This window comes from Crocodylus siamensis, chromosome 3 (genome assembly GCF_052110815.1).
Source record: "Crocodylus siamensis isolate JL-2025a chromosome 3, ASM5211081v1, whole genome shotgun sequence".
NCBI lineage: Eukaryota > Metazoa > Chordata > Crocodylia > Crocodylidae > Crocodylus > Crocodylus siamensis.
The window spans coordinates 127,847,487-127,863,628 of NC_143397.1; positions in this window are offsets into that span (position 1 = coordinate 127,847,487).

The following is a 16,142-nucleotide window of genomic DNA, read 5'->3' on the forward strand; positions in this document are numbered from 1 at the left end:
ATTATAGCAGCCCCTTATTAAAATATTGGCAGGGCATCACAGGAATTGAAATAATGTGTGACCAATCTCTGGTAATCAGCACCACTTGAATTCAAACACTCCAACAAAACCATTCTCTGTCAATCCATAATGAAAAAAAGCGAGAGAAAAAGAAAAGCCAAAGACTCGTTTAGCCAGGTAAACCATGATCCACTGGAGGACACTTGAACTGGAAGAGGCTAAAACTAAGCAAGTTATTTATAGGTAAGGATTTGCTCACTTATGTTTTATCCACTACTGTAGTGGGTTGCCTGCTTAGGGCTTTTTCAGCCAGGCTTTTGTCCCTTCCCAGAGCATTTCTCAACAAGCTTCGGTAATATCTAGTCTTTTAAATCTGCTGGCCTTTGTTTCCTTGAGTGTCTCAGTGTACCTGGGAATATATCATCTTTTAGCACAATAAAGCAAGTAAACAAAAAACATTATTGTCCTGGACACTGCAAGGGGTCAGCTGTGGCTCCAGCCTTCCCACTGTAGGCTTGCCCAGAAATCTCCTGTCTCTGGTGCTTCTCCTTGCACTTCCTCTGGTTCTGCCTCCTGGGGGGGTGGGTTGTGTAATGTGAATGTAAAATGTGTAAAAGCAGCAGGAACCAGGGGACAGTCTGCAGAGCTGTGCTGACTATTAATTTGGACTGCAACTCCCAGAAACCCCCAGGGACTGGGGGGGCAAGGGAAAAAGGAAGAAGAAAATTGAGGCTGGAGTAATGGGAAGAGAATAGTGTGCATGTGGAACCTGGTCAGCTGTACACAGAGGAGTGCACAGTGGAGCTGGAGATCTCACTGACTCAGTCAGCTGGGACTGTGGACTAAAGGCAGCAGACTCGGACCTTGGGGCAGCTGCAGGCTGCTGTTTGAGAACTTTGGGCATTTTTACACATGCAAGTGCCACAGTGCCGGGTGCTTTGAAAATCACCCAGTGCTGCGACACATACATACAGTTGTATAAGTGGCAAAATGCATGTCAGCGTGCAGAAAATGGCAGCAGTCCACTTTTGAACTAAAACACGTCAAAAGTGATTTAGTTCAAAAGCGCATTGCCACCATTTTCTCCGTGCTGACACACATTTTGCTACTGATACAATTGCAAGCAACGCAGTGTGGCACGCGTCAGCTCACGTGCAGAGCAGACTCGATTAACTGAGTCTGCTCCAGTGTGCCAGATGTCCGGCACATGGCAGCATGAAAAAGTATGCATATAAATGCCCTTTAGAAACTAAAGGCTGGTTTGGAGACACCTCCAGAGGTGTTGGGGGGGGTGGAGTGGAAATTAAGGTGCTGAGTGTATGTTACCATAGTGCTTATGTTTATCTTTTGCCTGTTCCTTTCCCTTGGCCCATTAGCTTGTGACCCTAACCCCTTTGATTTTCTGTATAAAAGTGGAAGCTCCCCCTTGCTGCTTAGGCCAGTTTCTGCTGCCATGCTGCAGGTTTGGCACATTCGATTCTCAGCAAGCCACTCCCTCATTAGCCTTCACATAGCTGTAGCCCCTCAGCCAGGCTAGGTGACAGGCAACCTTCTTACAACCACCTAAATCAAAACTCCCCAAACCAATAGTGATGACTGGAAAAGTGGGGAGATCGCAGAAATAAGAAAGAAGTTGGACAGCTCAGCTATATAGATGTGAAGGGTATGGACACTTTCAAGAGCCAGCAGGCCTTTGGGAGCACCATGGGAAGCAACCTCAGTGCCCTTCTAAAGCTCCATTGGGACAGCCCCAAACTAGACCTTTTAAAAACTGATGGAAATAAGTTACAAACCCATGGACATATTCTGTTCTACCTATTAGACATTTAACTGTGCCACTTATTAGGCACCACCTATAAGTGGACTTAGGCACTTAACTATGATCCATAGTTTCATAGTTGGTAGGGTCGGAAGGGACCTGAGCAGATTATCGAGTCCGACCCCCTGCCATGGCAGGAAAGAGTACTGGGGTCCTATGACCCCAGCTAGGTGATTATCTAGACTCCTTTTGAAGACCCCCAGGGTAGGAGCCAGCACCACTTCCCTTGGAAGTTGGTTCCAGATCCTAGCTGCCCTAACTGTGGAAGGAAAGGTGGAGGAGTAGCACTCTACATCAAGGAGGAATATACTTCCTCGTCAATTAGCAAGGGGGTAGAGGGGGGGCACTCTGAGGTGCTCTGGGTTAGAGTAAAAGGCAGTCCAGGGGATAGAGACTTAACGGTGGGAGTCTACTATAGACCTCCCAACCAGGGAGAAGAGCTCGACCAGGAATTCTTAGGTCAGCTCACAGAGGCAGTGAGGGCTAAGGATGTGGTCATCATGGGGGACCTGAACTTCCCAGACATCTGCTGGGAAGAGCAGTCAGCCAAGTCTGACCGCTCACGTCGGTTCTTAGCCAGAGTGCAGGACCTCCATCTAACCCAGGAGGTGCACAGCCCCACCAGGGGAGACGCCTTGTTGGACCTGGTGCTGGCCACGGGTGATGACCTGGTGAGGGGGCTGCGGGTGATGGGCCACCTGGAAGACAGTGATCATCGCTTACTGGAATTCACCATCCAGCGTAAGGTGGCAAAGGGCTGCAGCAAGGCAACAGCCCTAGACTTTAGGAGGGCTGACTTCAACAAGCTAAGGAGGATCGTTGGGGAAGCGCTGAGGACCCAGAGGGGAAGGGAGCCAGATGTCCAAGGTGAGTGGTTGCTCCTTAAGGAGACGATCCTCCATGCCCAAAGGGAGGTAATCCCAACAAGGGTCAAAGGGAGCAGGAGGGCACATAAACCCCCATGGCTCACTAGAAGCATCCGGGAATGTCTCCTTGCTAAAAGGGAGGCATACACCCAATGGAGGGATGGGGTCATCACCAAGAAGGACTATGTTACAGTCGCCCGAGGATGTAGGGGGGCAGTCAGGAAGGCCAAGGCAGAGATGGAGATAGGACTAGCTTCCCGGATTAAGGACAATAAGAAGTCCTTCTTCAAATACATAGGGGGTAAAAAGAGGGTCCCGGGTAATGTGGGGCCCCTGCAGGACACGATGGGCAACTTAGTCGTCATGCCAGATGACAAAGCTAACATATTTAACAATTTCTTTGCCTCTGTCTTCCTAAGTAGGGACCAGTTCATCCACCTCCCTGCTGGGCCCCCCTCGGGCCCCGGGAGAGACACGCCTGGGCCAGAGGTTAGCGAGGAGTTAGTTAGGGTACTTCTGGAGAGGCTGGACGTGTTCAAGTCCGCTGGTCCGGACGATCTTCACCCTAGGGTTCTACAGGAACTGGCCGAGGTCATTGCGGGACCCCTGGCGCGGCTCTATGAGCACTCGTGGTGCTCTGGTGAGGTGCCGGAGGACTGGAAGAGGGCCTATGTGGTCCCTATCTTCAAAAAGGGAAAAAAAGAGGACCCGGGAAATTACAAGCCAGTTAGTCTTACCTCAATCCCGGGTAAGCTCTTTGAAAAAATTATCCTGGCACACATCCAGGAGGGCCTTGCGGGGGAATGCATGCTCAGGGGCAACCAACATGGGTTCATCAGTGGCAGGTCTTGTCAGACCAACCTGGTGGCCTTTTACGATCAGGTCACCAAATCATTAGACGCAGGGGTTGCTGTGGATGTAGTCTTTCTGGACTTCCGGAAGGCTTTCGACACTGTCTCTCACCCTGTCCTCATCAAAAAGCTGGGAGACTGTGGTATCGATGCCCACACGGTCAAATGGGTCGCTAACTGGTTGGAGGGCCGCACCCAGAGGGTGGTAGTGGATGGGTTCTTCTCGACCTGGAAGGACGTGGGCAGTGGGGTTCCACAGGGCTCGGTCCTCGGGCCCGCACTGTTCAACATCTTCATCAGTGACTTGGATGAGGGGGTAGAAAGCACCCTGTTCAAGTTTGCTGATGACACTAAGATGTGGGGGGATGTGGGTGCACTAGAAGGGTGCAATAGGCTACAAGCTGACCTTGACAGGTTGCAACAGTGGGCGGATGAGAATAGGATGGGGTTTAACACTGATAAGTGCAAGGTGTTGCACATGGGGAGGAAGAACCGGCACCACACTTACAGGTTGGGGAACTCCCCTCTTGCCAGCACGGAGACGGAAAAGGATCTTGGAGTCGTCATTGACTCCACGATGAACATGGGCCGGCAGTGTGGGGAGGCAGTCAAGAAGGCCAACCGTACCCTGTCATGCATCCATAGATGCATCTCGAGCAGGTCCAGGGAGGTGATCCTCCCCCTCTATGCGGCACTGGTCAGGCCACAGCTGGAGTACTGCGTCCAGTTCTGGGCGCCACACTTCAAGAGGGACGTGGACGATATGGAAAGAGTCCAGAGGAGGGCCACTCGTATGATCAGGGGTCAGCAGGGCAGGCCTTATGAGGAGAGGCTACGGGACCTGAACCTGTTTAGCCTCCACAAGAGAAGGTTAAGGGGGGACCTTGTGGCCTGCTACAAACTGGTCAGGGGGGATCAGCAGGTATTGGGGGAGTCCCTGTTCCCCCGTGTGCTGCCAGGAGTGACCAGGAATAACGGTCACAAGCTGGCGGAGGGTAGGTTTAGATTAGATATTAGGAGGCGCTACTTCACAGTCAGGGCGGCTAGGGCCTGTAACCGGCTTCCAGGGGAAGTGGTGCAGGCTCCTAGCCTGGGAATTTTTAAAAGGAAGTTAGATGAGCACCTTGCCGGGGTCATCTGACCCCAGTGCTCTTTCCTGCCAAGGCAGGGGGTCGGACTAGATGATCTACCTAGGTCCCTTCCGACTCTAGCTACTATGAAACTATGAAACTGTGAAGTGGTGCTTCCTGATGTCCAGCCCAAACTTACTCTCAATCAACTTGTGGCTATTATTCCTGGTTACTCCTGGCAGTGCTCGGGGGAACAGGGACTCTCCCATTCCCCGCTGGTCCCCCCCAATAAGTTTGTAGACAGCCACCAGATCCCCCCTCAGCCTTCCCTCATGGAGGCTGAACAGGTTCAGGTCCCTTAGCCTCTCCTCATAGGGCCTGACCTGCTGCCCCCTGATCATGCGAGTGGCCCTCCTCTGGACCCTCTCTATGTTGTCCACATCCTTCTTAAAGTGCAGCACCCAGAACTGGACACAGTACTCCAGCTGCGGCCTGACCAATGTCACAGAGGGGGAGGATCACTTCCTCGGACCTGCTCGTGATGCATCTGTGGATGATGCATGACAAGGTGCAGTTGGCCTTCCTGACCGCATCCCCACATTGGCAGCCCATGTTCATCTTGGAATCAATAGTGACTCCAAGATCCCTTCCTGCCTCTGCACTGATGAGAAGGGAGTTCCCCAGCCTGTAGGTATGCTGCTGTTTGTTCCTCCCCAGGTGCATCACCTTGCACTTGTCAGTGTCGAATCCCATCCTATTCTCATCCACCCAGCCCTGTAACCTGTTCAGATCTAGTTGTACCCTGTCCCTCCCTTCTAGTGTGCCCACCTCTCCCCACATCTTAATGTCATCCATGAATTTGAACAAGGGGCTTTTCACCCCCTCATCCAAGTTGCTGATGAAGAACAGTGCGGGCCCGAGGACCAAGCCCTGGGGGACCCCACTGCCCACATCCCTCCAGCTCGAAAATGACCTATCCACCACCACTCTCTGGTGGAGCCAGTCTGCGACCCATACAACTGTGTAGGCATCAATGCCACAGTCACCTAATTTTTTAATGAGAATGGGGTGAGAGACAGTGTCGAAGGCCTTCCTAAAGTCCACCGTGACACCTGCGTCTAAGGATTTTGTGACCTGGTCATAGAAGGCAACCAGGTTGGTCTGACAGGACCTGCTCCTAATGAACCCGTGTTGGTTGCCCCTAAGCATGATCCCCCCTGCTGGTCCCTCGCAGATGTGCTCCTGGATAATTTTCTCAAACAGCTTCCCTAGGACCAAGGTAAGACTAATGGGCCTATAGTTACCTGGGTCCTTCTTCCTCCTCTTTTTGAAAATGAGAATCACACTGGACCTTTTCCAGTCCTCTGGCACCTGGCCAGAGCACCATGAGTGCTCGTAAAGCTGTGCCAGGGGTCCCGCAATGACCTCTGCCAGTTCCCTCAGCCCCTGGGGTGGAGAGCATCTGGACCTGCTGACTTGAACATGTCCAGCCCCACCAAAAGTTCCCTCACTGACCCTACACCTGGCTGTGCCTTTCCAGAGTCCATCCAGAATCCCGGCGGGTGTGATGTCTAGGTCCCTGCTCAGGAAAATGGAGGCGAAGAATTTGTTAAAGAGGTCAGCTTTACCATCTGGTGCAAACACCAAATTGCCAAGGGTGTTCTGCAGGGGCCCCATGTTACCCAGTGCTTTCTTTTTATTCCCTATATATTTAAAAAAGGATGTCTTGTTATCTTTGATCCTGAACACTAGTCCTAGTTCTGTATCTGTCTTAGCCTTCCTAACAGCCCCCCTACAGTCTCGAGCAATGGAGGTATAATCCTCCTTGGTGATGGCCCCTCCCTTCCACCAGGCGTCCTATTCTATCTTGAATGAGTCCCTGAAAAAACAGTGTGTCTTCCTTCCCCTGGCTGCTTTTATTTTAGGATTCTTTCAGGATGGTTTTATTTTATCAATCTTAAGGGTAGGATGATAGTGAGCTATAAAATTAAATGCATTATTGAATTAATAGATTACTTTACTAAACAAGTATACCTGTCACAGTCATGTTTGGTGAATGTTAGAAATAGTAAGCCTTTTGGATTAAGATGAACCCATTTTATTATCCTTTACCCTATATGAAGGAGGACAGCTCATAAAAATCAGTTATTTATCTTGGCTTGGCATCAGGTTGGGCAAATATTGGTCATCAGATTAGAGGAAGCATGGGCAAGCTGCTCATACCTATAGTTTGTTCCTGATGTGTGCCATTTAAAATGTCAATATTGCTGTAACAAAGACCTACTTGAGAGTCAAAGAGGAAAAACAAACTTCCTGTAAAACAAGTGTTCTAATAAAGGGGCGTGCACAGAGCAGTATCAGAGGTCCTTTGGTAGGCTTTACCAACTGCCTGCTGAAAACAGCTTCTGAACGCAGCTCAAGAGAATCCGCTGGGTCTCAAGAGTTGAAAGATAGGAAAACAACACACAGCCATTGCTAGAAAAGACTTGATGTTCCAAACAGTCAAGACCAAACAAAAATTACAGTTTAGCAGCCACTGCTTTTAATAAAGGTCAAGACTCAATAATGCTTTTTTCCTTTTAGTCAAAATACTCAATGTCTTCCAAAAGCCCCTTCCCTGGTAAGAAATGCAAAACTCTAGAACTCTTGGTTCATATCTGATACCTTGTATTGGACCAACTAAGAAATCACAAAAAAAAAATTTTTTTTCTGCAAGTTTTTGGGCACAGAGAAAATTAAAGATGGTAAAAAGTCCCCATAGGTAGAAAACAAAATTATTTTTTGCACAGAGGAAGCTGAAGGTGGAAGTCTGTTCCTCTGAGTCCATGAGAGTATCTTTGTGAGTCGCTCTTTGATGTGCAGATCAGGCAGGATTCCTTCCCTGGTGGTATCAGATGGCAGACAGGAAGGGAGGTGTAGAAATCTTTCTTGCTCAGCACTGAAGTTTAAATCCATGATCGGCTAAAATTCGGCATCTTCCATGTTTCAGGGATGTATTTGCTAGCCGTGTTGGTCTGAGACAAAAAGAAATGCAAAACTCTAGAACTCTTGGTTTAGAGACGTTACCTTTTATTAGACCAACCTTCCCTGGTAAAGCATGCCTCTTGTTTATATGCACCATTCCTTTAAAAAAAAGTTCTTCCTACTTCTCACAGGAAGAGTATTTCACGTACAAGTCATTTAGAGACATTCTCTATGATCTTTTTGGTGGATGTGTAGTACACAGTACAATTGAAGCACAGTAAATTGAAGCACAGTAAAGAATGGTACAATTTTCAAAGCATCATACAAAAAACCTCAACAATTATTTCTTTCTAGTCACCAATATATGTTTTATCCACTAGAATGCTTTGCTTGTGTATCCCATTACTTTTCCATAGTGTGTTTCAGCTCTGTGTTTTTAGTATCCAACATTGCTGATACTGACAGACAGTGTGAAAAATAAAAAGAATGTCTTAAAGCCACCAGTTTGTTCTGATTCCAGACCTGCCTGTCTCCCTTCCATCTTTGAATTTATTAGCAAATGGTTACTTGACCCTCTCTGGCTCTGTAGTTTACGCCAGCCTAGCTCTGTTCTGTGTCCTGCCCCACCTCTCCTCCAGCCACCCCCCTAGACATTTCTTTTAGCTGCATGCAAATCTCTCCCTCTGCATCTAGTCTCTCTTTCCCCCTCCCCCCTCTATTTTGGTTAAGACCAAATCTCAGTAGCTCTATACAGGAACAGATAAACAAAATATATGCATTGTGACAGTATTACTTGACTACTGCTATAATCCCATGGTAATTATATAGAAGAAAATATCTGAAAGGCCTTTGTTCTTTTGTAAACTTCATGGATGTTTATACTGGGTTTGGTTCACCATGTAAAATATTCTGCATAAAGTCAGTTTTTAAGAGGTCTTGATGGAGCGTTTGGGGTACTGTACAGAACGTGTAGCAAATGCAGAGAAGAAACAACAGTTTTGTAGCATAATGAAGCATCCTACCTAATGTACTGTACTTTTTGACTTTTCTCAGGAAATAGTAAACAACAAACCTGAGGACTACTGAAGTGCTCAGAAACACCCACACATATGTAAAGATTCTGTCCTTCACTTATCTTGGTCACCGATTAACTCGCTATTCTCAACACCCAGTGTTTCAAAATCATGAGTCAGGCCTCAAAAAAAATGAGATTAAGAATGCGTGGTCGTTTTTCATTGCCTTTTCTTCTCTGAACCTTGAGAATGTCCCCTGCTCATGTAACCACACTTTTCTTTGCAAACTTCAAGGCCAGAAATGTTGTGTTTGTTTGTTTGCTTGTTTTAAAAAAAGAGTGAGAAAGAAAGCTGAGATTCCCATATAATTGCTTCCCCCTGGGAGTTGGAGCTATAAGAAAAATATAATATATCATGGGACCTTTGATAAAATTGCTTGAGTTGGCAACATTGTTAACTACTTAAAATTAAAAAAAAAAGCCTCAGGAATTGTAAAGCAAATCCTTTCTTTGCACTCAAATGCATTTGGCAATCCAAGATTTCAGGAAGAATAGGCCTAACGTAGGATAGAAACAATGCATGAAGAAGCACCCCCTTGTCCTGTTCCCACCCCTCCAAAGCAGTGAGGTGGGAAAGAAAAAATACTAAGGACAATTTCAGTATAGGTTTGACAGCTGACACAAATGCAATGATCTTTAGGTAAGACCAGGAAAACAAGTACTTTTGAGCCCATATAGCACATATTTTATAAAAAGATGTTTGAATCCTCCCCTGCCACCCCAAGTTTTCAAGCACTCAAAACTGCTGCTATGTACCCCATAGTTTGGGGATGTTCAGATTCTCTGAAAAACACACACACACAGGACTAAAAGCATATATTTATAAACAGAATGGAAAGGCTAACTTGTATGTACTCATTATCCTAAAGTAATTTATCATGAAATAGAAAATATACGCATTTGGTATGGAATAAATTAAGTTACTGTGTAATTTTTGTTTTACTTAAATGGCTATGACTGGGTGTTATTACTATTCATCATCACTGCCATAAGATGCCTTTCATATTTATAAAATATCTCACAAACTGAGAATATTTTGCACATGTGCTCAGAATATTTTTAGTATCTCTTTCCAATTAGTTGTCTGTCCATTTATCTGTGCTAGTATTCCATCCTAAATACTGTATTTTCTTATGTACAATACATGACTGAATAAGAATGCACCTTACTTTTGAAAGACAGGATGAATAAAATAATACCTTTCCTTGAAAATACTGATTAGTACAGTACTTTCCCAGGGAAGAGAAAGGCACCAAGGGAGCAAAACATTGTGGTTGCTCAGGGGTAGAGAGAATACAGTTGCACCACACTTTGATTCCTGCTCCACCCAAATTTTAAAACCAACTGCCTGGCAATAGCAGCAGCATTTCTAGTCAGGAAACAGTGAGGGAGTTACTTGATTTCGTGGCTAGGGAGAGAAATTACATATAAACCGGTTTAAGTGATCAGAAACTGGTTTAAACCTGTAACAGAACAGAAGTTCAGTGTACATAAACCACTTTCAAAATGGCCAAAACTGGTTTAAGATAAACCTGGTTGAATATAGCATCAGGTTTAACTATGGGCAACTGGTGCCATCCAAGTCTGGGGGGCACCAATGGGGCACGACCAGGGCGGGATTCCCCCAGTGGCCAGCCAGTGACTGGGAGTGGGGTCCCCCAGCGACCAGTTGCCAAGCATGCCAGCAGCACGGTAGTGGCAGAAGTGCTGGCGCTTCCACCACTGACGTGCCACTGATGGAGCCAATTTTAGGGAGGGCACTACTGCTCTCCATACCCCTCATAACAGCTGAAGTGTTCACTGTCAAGTGGGGTTCCAGCATTTTTGGAGGGGGGGGCATGTGCCCCCCCCCCCCGCTGTACCCCCTCCTAGGCATTTCTGAAGGGCTAAACTGATTTAGGTCAAACCGGGTTATGGAAGTTCTGTCCCAGATCCCTTCCTGGTCCAAGTTAATTCATAGTCCCCCCACATCCCAGGATGCTTTGCAGCCCTGGGCTGGGCTGGGCTGAGCTGGGCTGGGTTGGGCTCTCTGCTCCAGTAGAGCAGGGTTAGCCCTACCCCTCTGCTCCCTAGTGAGAGCACTATCACTGCTCTGGCTTCCTGAGAAAGGATGGGGGTGGGAAACTCGGCTTGGGATGGCAACTGGGTCTGCATGCTGGAGGCAGAGCAGACCCTCACAGGCTTTTCCTTCACTCACCACTAGAGCACAGTGGGGTGGCCAGCCCCAAGGCTAGGCCAGAAAAATGAGGCAGGGGGAGGGGGATTTAAGTCCCCTCCCCCACCAGCACAGGACCCCCCACTGGGGTCTGCCTGGCAGGGACAGAACAGCCCCTGACAAGGTTTTCCCCCTGGTTGTCACTAGAACAGAGGGGGCAGGGGCATGGCCAGATGCCAGACCCAGGTCAGCACGCTGAGACAGAGGAGTGAGAGAGAGGGTTAAACCTCGCAACCTTCCCTCTGCTTCAGCATGCCAGCTCAGGGCCATGCGTCCCCCCCCACCCCCACACACACACCCACCCCCCATCCCCTCCAGTGAAGAGCAGGAAAAAGCCTGGCAAGAGCTGCTGCACCTCTGGCAAGCAGACCCTGGCTGGGATCCCCTGCTGGTGGGAGAGGGGGTTTAAACCCCCCTCCCTCCCTGCCTTCCACTGCAGCATGCCAGCCACTGGAGTGGTGAAGAGAGCAAAGCCAGGCTAGGTTGTGGCCAGGCCTCCCCCCTTACAGTGGGGACAAAGGGAAAAAGCCTAGCAGGGGCTGCTTCCCCCTTCCTCCCCACCCCGGGACACCCTGGCCAGGGTCCATGCAGGCCAAGGTCGGGGTTTAAACCCCCTGTGAATCTTACTCAGTGAGCCTGCCAAGGCCTTGCTATGCTTCCCCCCCAGCTTGATAGGGAAGAGAGAAAAGCCTGGAGGACTTTTCTCCCAGCTTCCCTCCACCCTTCTGGCCACTGCTGAAGGGAAGGAAGGGCTCACTCTAGCACCCCCCAGCTTCTAGCCTCAGCCACTGCAGGCATTTGGCTACATTTGTGGAATCAAAAGTGAATGTCTGTTCACTTGCTTCTCAGTTCAATCTATGCAGTTTAAACTAACCTGCAAAGATTGACTTGATTCAGTCTTGGGCTTTTTGATTGTCTGTACTTAGCCTATGGCTCATTATAATCTATTTGATTCCTGCTAGCTCTTCCTTCCACAGGTATTAACAACCCTCTCTCTCTTTTTAATGGTATTTTGTCCCACTAATTAAGTGGTCTTTTCTTCTGCCATTCTGCCAGCTACTAGTGCCTCTAGGTAATAGAGCTATTTCACAGCATTGCAAGTGCTTTCAGCAAGAGTTAAAAACAGTTAATTCAGGTATGAAATAATTTTCAGAGAAGCACTGGATGCACTGTCAAGCTGCTCAAGAAGGCTTATGTTTTATGAATCTGAAAGACATATGTAGATTTAATTCTAAAGAAACAACATATTTTGATTTTACTAGTTTGTTGTGTTTGTATACATAACAAAGGATATAGCAAATTAATGCATATTCCAATAAAGTTATATTTGTTTTTGCTTCAGTTTTAAACAATAATATAGCCCTAGGCCCCTAGCATATTAGTAAGCACTCTAGTTTCTTTTTAATGGGAGAAAAAATATATATATACACATTTTGTTACATGTGATTAATCATGCATTACACTATCTGCACTCTCCTTTTCAAAATCATTAATTTGCCCATGGCTATTCTGTTAATCCCCTAGCTACAGGATGCTACCAATGCTGCTGACTGAGCAAAACTGCCTAGCCCCTTTTCTCTTCTTGAGCTAAGAGTGGGCAGCATCTGTCAGGTCAGCTGAGGGCCCACCCAGCACATTCAGCAAAAGCCTCTGCCCCAGCAGCCCAGTGCTCAGCTCTGGTTTAGAAATATTACCCAAGGCTGAGTTCTGCTGTCAGCAATAGCTTCTGCAGCAGCCTGAGGCTTTGCCAGGGGAAAAGAGAAGGTGGCCTACCACCAGCAGCTAGAGAGCTTGGTAGGCTCACTGTGTTTCCCCCTAAGGCACATGTGCATCATTACTATATTTTTTCCCCAGACAAAGACTCCTACAGAAGATGCTGCTATTACCATATTTCCTTGCTTATAAGCATGCACTCCAATTTCCAGCAGCTGATTTTTGGAAAACAAGATGTATGTTGCATGTAAGGCAATGCTGAGTGAGTGGAAATCCAAAACTGGTGTTGAAGCATGCCATTTCTTAATAGTTCTTGTCATTCTTCTGAACTCCCACCATGGCTCCACTCCCACACACACCCTCTCACTTTGTGCTGATAGTATGTACACCATTTAAAATCCACACAACTGGGTCAGATTTGTCCAACAAACTGCCGGACAAATCTTAAACATTTGTCTTGTCTTACAATCTCTTTTTTTAACCTTGTTGCCAAGAGCGATAGAAACATATGGTCTTTAAGTGGTGAACAAGCTAACGCTTAGGAAACTCAGAGCGCTTTCAATTTTGGGCACAAATAGTTGTCCAAGGTCCTTCAGATAGGTAGTATCTACACCACAGTTACTGTATTATAGTTTTTCCTACTATTCAGATATGCTCCAGAGCTTTTCTAGGACTGCATACCCCACACTGACTGAGCCACTCACTGTGACACTGCAGTGTGGTATGCAGACACGCATTAGAATGTACTGCAGGTTTCCTCATAAGATACAGATGCCTCTTCTTGTAAACCTATCTGTATCTATAAGCAAAGAGAAAGGAAAGGGAGTCATTAGCATTCCCCTAGAGGACTTCCTGAGCTCAGTGCCAGCAGCATACATCTAAGTTTAAAAGACATTGCAGAAAGAATCAGGCTAAGAGGTCAGCAGCAGTAAGCTGAGCTTCATATCTGAAAGATCAGCAATTTCTACACTCAGGTCAGACTGCTGCCAGAGTTTGAGTGCAATGAATTACAGCAGGGGTTGTCAATCAGGGGTACACATAACCCTGGGGGTACTTAAGAAGGCCCTAGGGGGCATTATGGGCAAGTGGGGATGGAGCTCCACCATGCATCATCCCACACTGCTGCACAGGTGCTGCCCACCCAGATGTGGGGGGCGGGGGAAGCTTGCATGCAGCGTGTCACCCATTCCCTCACTCCCCTCCCCGCCCCCGCTTGACGGCCAGGGGTACACTGCTCTGCATCTGGCCGCCTGGGGGTATAATGATCGAAAAAGGCTGAAAACCCCTGGATTACAGTATAGATGGAGTGGTGGTTGTGGTAAGAGTTGGAGGACAACCTGAAGGTCAGTCCTAAGTATCTGTGTAGACACAGCCATAGAACTCCAAAGAGTAGGCTTACTTGGTTAAAAACTGGGTTCAGGCCTTGGGAATAGCTCCCAAATCATTATCTTATTAAACCTTAGATAATCTCAGGAAAACTGCCAGAGGAATTAGTTTAGCACTCTTGCAACCAAAGGCCACCTAGTGGCTAGCCCTCAAGGTTAAGGACACTAGAACTGTTCAGACAATGAGCATCCAAAGGGAGGCACAACCAATAATAACAGATTTTCCTTTTAAAGGGTGCAATCTCTTTGCAGATTTGCTGAAGAGGCAATACAGGCCTTTGCTGATTGTGGAGCAGCACTTCCTTTCTTAAGGAATGTGGAGTACCTGGGAGGAGGGGGAAAAAAAGGCAGCATAAGCTTCAGCAACAGGACAACCCAGCACATCAGCATCTTCCAGACATGTTACAAATCCTAGAGAAGATAAATCTCAGCTTCTGTGTCAGCTTCATTTTCACAGCTACCTTTGCTTTCAAAGCTGTCTACATGATTACTTGAGAGCACATCGCTCTTCCCCCACAAGTCTGCTGGTCTCCCTTTAAGGACTATTTATCTCACTCCCTCAGTACCTAGAAATGGATCACCACAGGGCACTGCATATTAGGTGCTGTGCAGTTGGGGTGCATCATACAGTTTTCACCTCTACCCTGCTCCCTCCCACCCATGCTCCCTTGTATTTAGGGACTCTTCTCATAAGTTGTGCTTCTGAGTTTCCATTTCAGTGGGGAGCCATAGAGGATGTACCTATACAATAACCAGGGAAAGATATTTTACTCCTATTCACACTTTACCAAAAAAGCCTGACACTTTTACTGAACAATACCTTTATCAAGCTGAACAACGCCTTTTTCAAAAAAGGTAGTGCCACATGGTTTTCCTTGTCATTATCTCTTCTTCAGGGGCAGTGTATCATTTGTCACAATCAAGAGTGAAGGGCACTTACTTCCACTATCCTTAAAGCCACAGGAAGTATCTGAGACTTGTCAATACAGACTGCTAATTGTTAGGTGATCTAGCCTAGTGGTTAGTCACTAGAACTATGGGTGTAGTTCAGTCTGGGTTCCTAAGGAAGGGGGTCCAGAGGAGCCTGGCATCAGAACTAGAGGTATAGTTCAAATCATAACAGTCCAAGAGCCAAACCAGAGTCAAGAGACAGAGCCAGGATACAGCAAGGGTTAAATGAGGGCCAGAGCCAGAAGTCAAACCAGAAACAAGAACAAACACTAGAATCAGGATATGCTAAAAGTCCTACCAGAATCACAGGCTGGAGCCAGAGCCAGGGTTTGAACAAGACAGCCAGGAACAAAATATTTTGTTTCTGCCCAAACAAGGATACAGCAGGCTGTCCTAGCTTTTAAGCTAGGTACAGACATTCAAAAAGCCCAAGCCAGAATTGGTCTAAGTTACGCAGTCTTCTGTAAGGGCATTTTACTTTAGAACGATAGCACATTCACCATTTGGGGAGAGGGAAGAGGGGAGAATGTCTTAGACAGGTTTCCATCATTTTTTAATCAGTCTGTATGTGCCAAACTTCTGTTACAGGTGCAGACCAGTTTCCAATCACTTATACTAGTAAAAGTATACCTAGCCTTAAAAGCTGGAGTAGGTGTGGCTGGTTGCCTGTGGCTTCAAAGGACTGGCTCCCCTGATAGCTTTATTCAGATCAGATGGGACCAAGGCACTGCTCTGGCCTTTTTCCAGTTGTGCCTGTTCAGCACATATATATTGCCCTGCCTTCCTGATTGAGACTGACTAGTTCTTAAATTATGCTCTGGCCTTGTTACACTACTTCCAGTTCATCACACTACCCGTTGACCTCTCATCAGCTGGAAGGGTTTGCACTGCTAATTACAGAATGTATTGCAGTAGTTGCAGCTCAGCTCAGAAGAGGAGTCTTAGGACAGGGGGCTGATCTGAGCTAGTCTAAATAATCAGTTGTGTAGCACATGCACTAGATTCTGTCTTTGTTTAGTCAGGTAGGGTTATAAACAAAGACACATTGATTGCGACTCCTGTGCCAAGAACTGAGTTCATTAGAGTGATTTGATTTGAAGACAGTAGTTTATTTACTTCAAAGATCAACACATTCTAGTTCTTGGCAACAACCTTAAGTCTCAGCCAAGGACAAAAGTGAGGAGAAGCCTACAGCTGTTGAAGTGCATGACATCCTGCTTGTTTGTGACTACACAT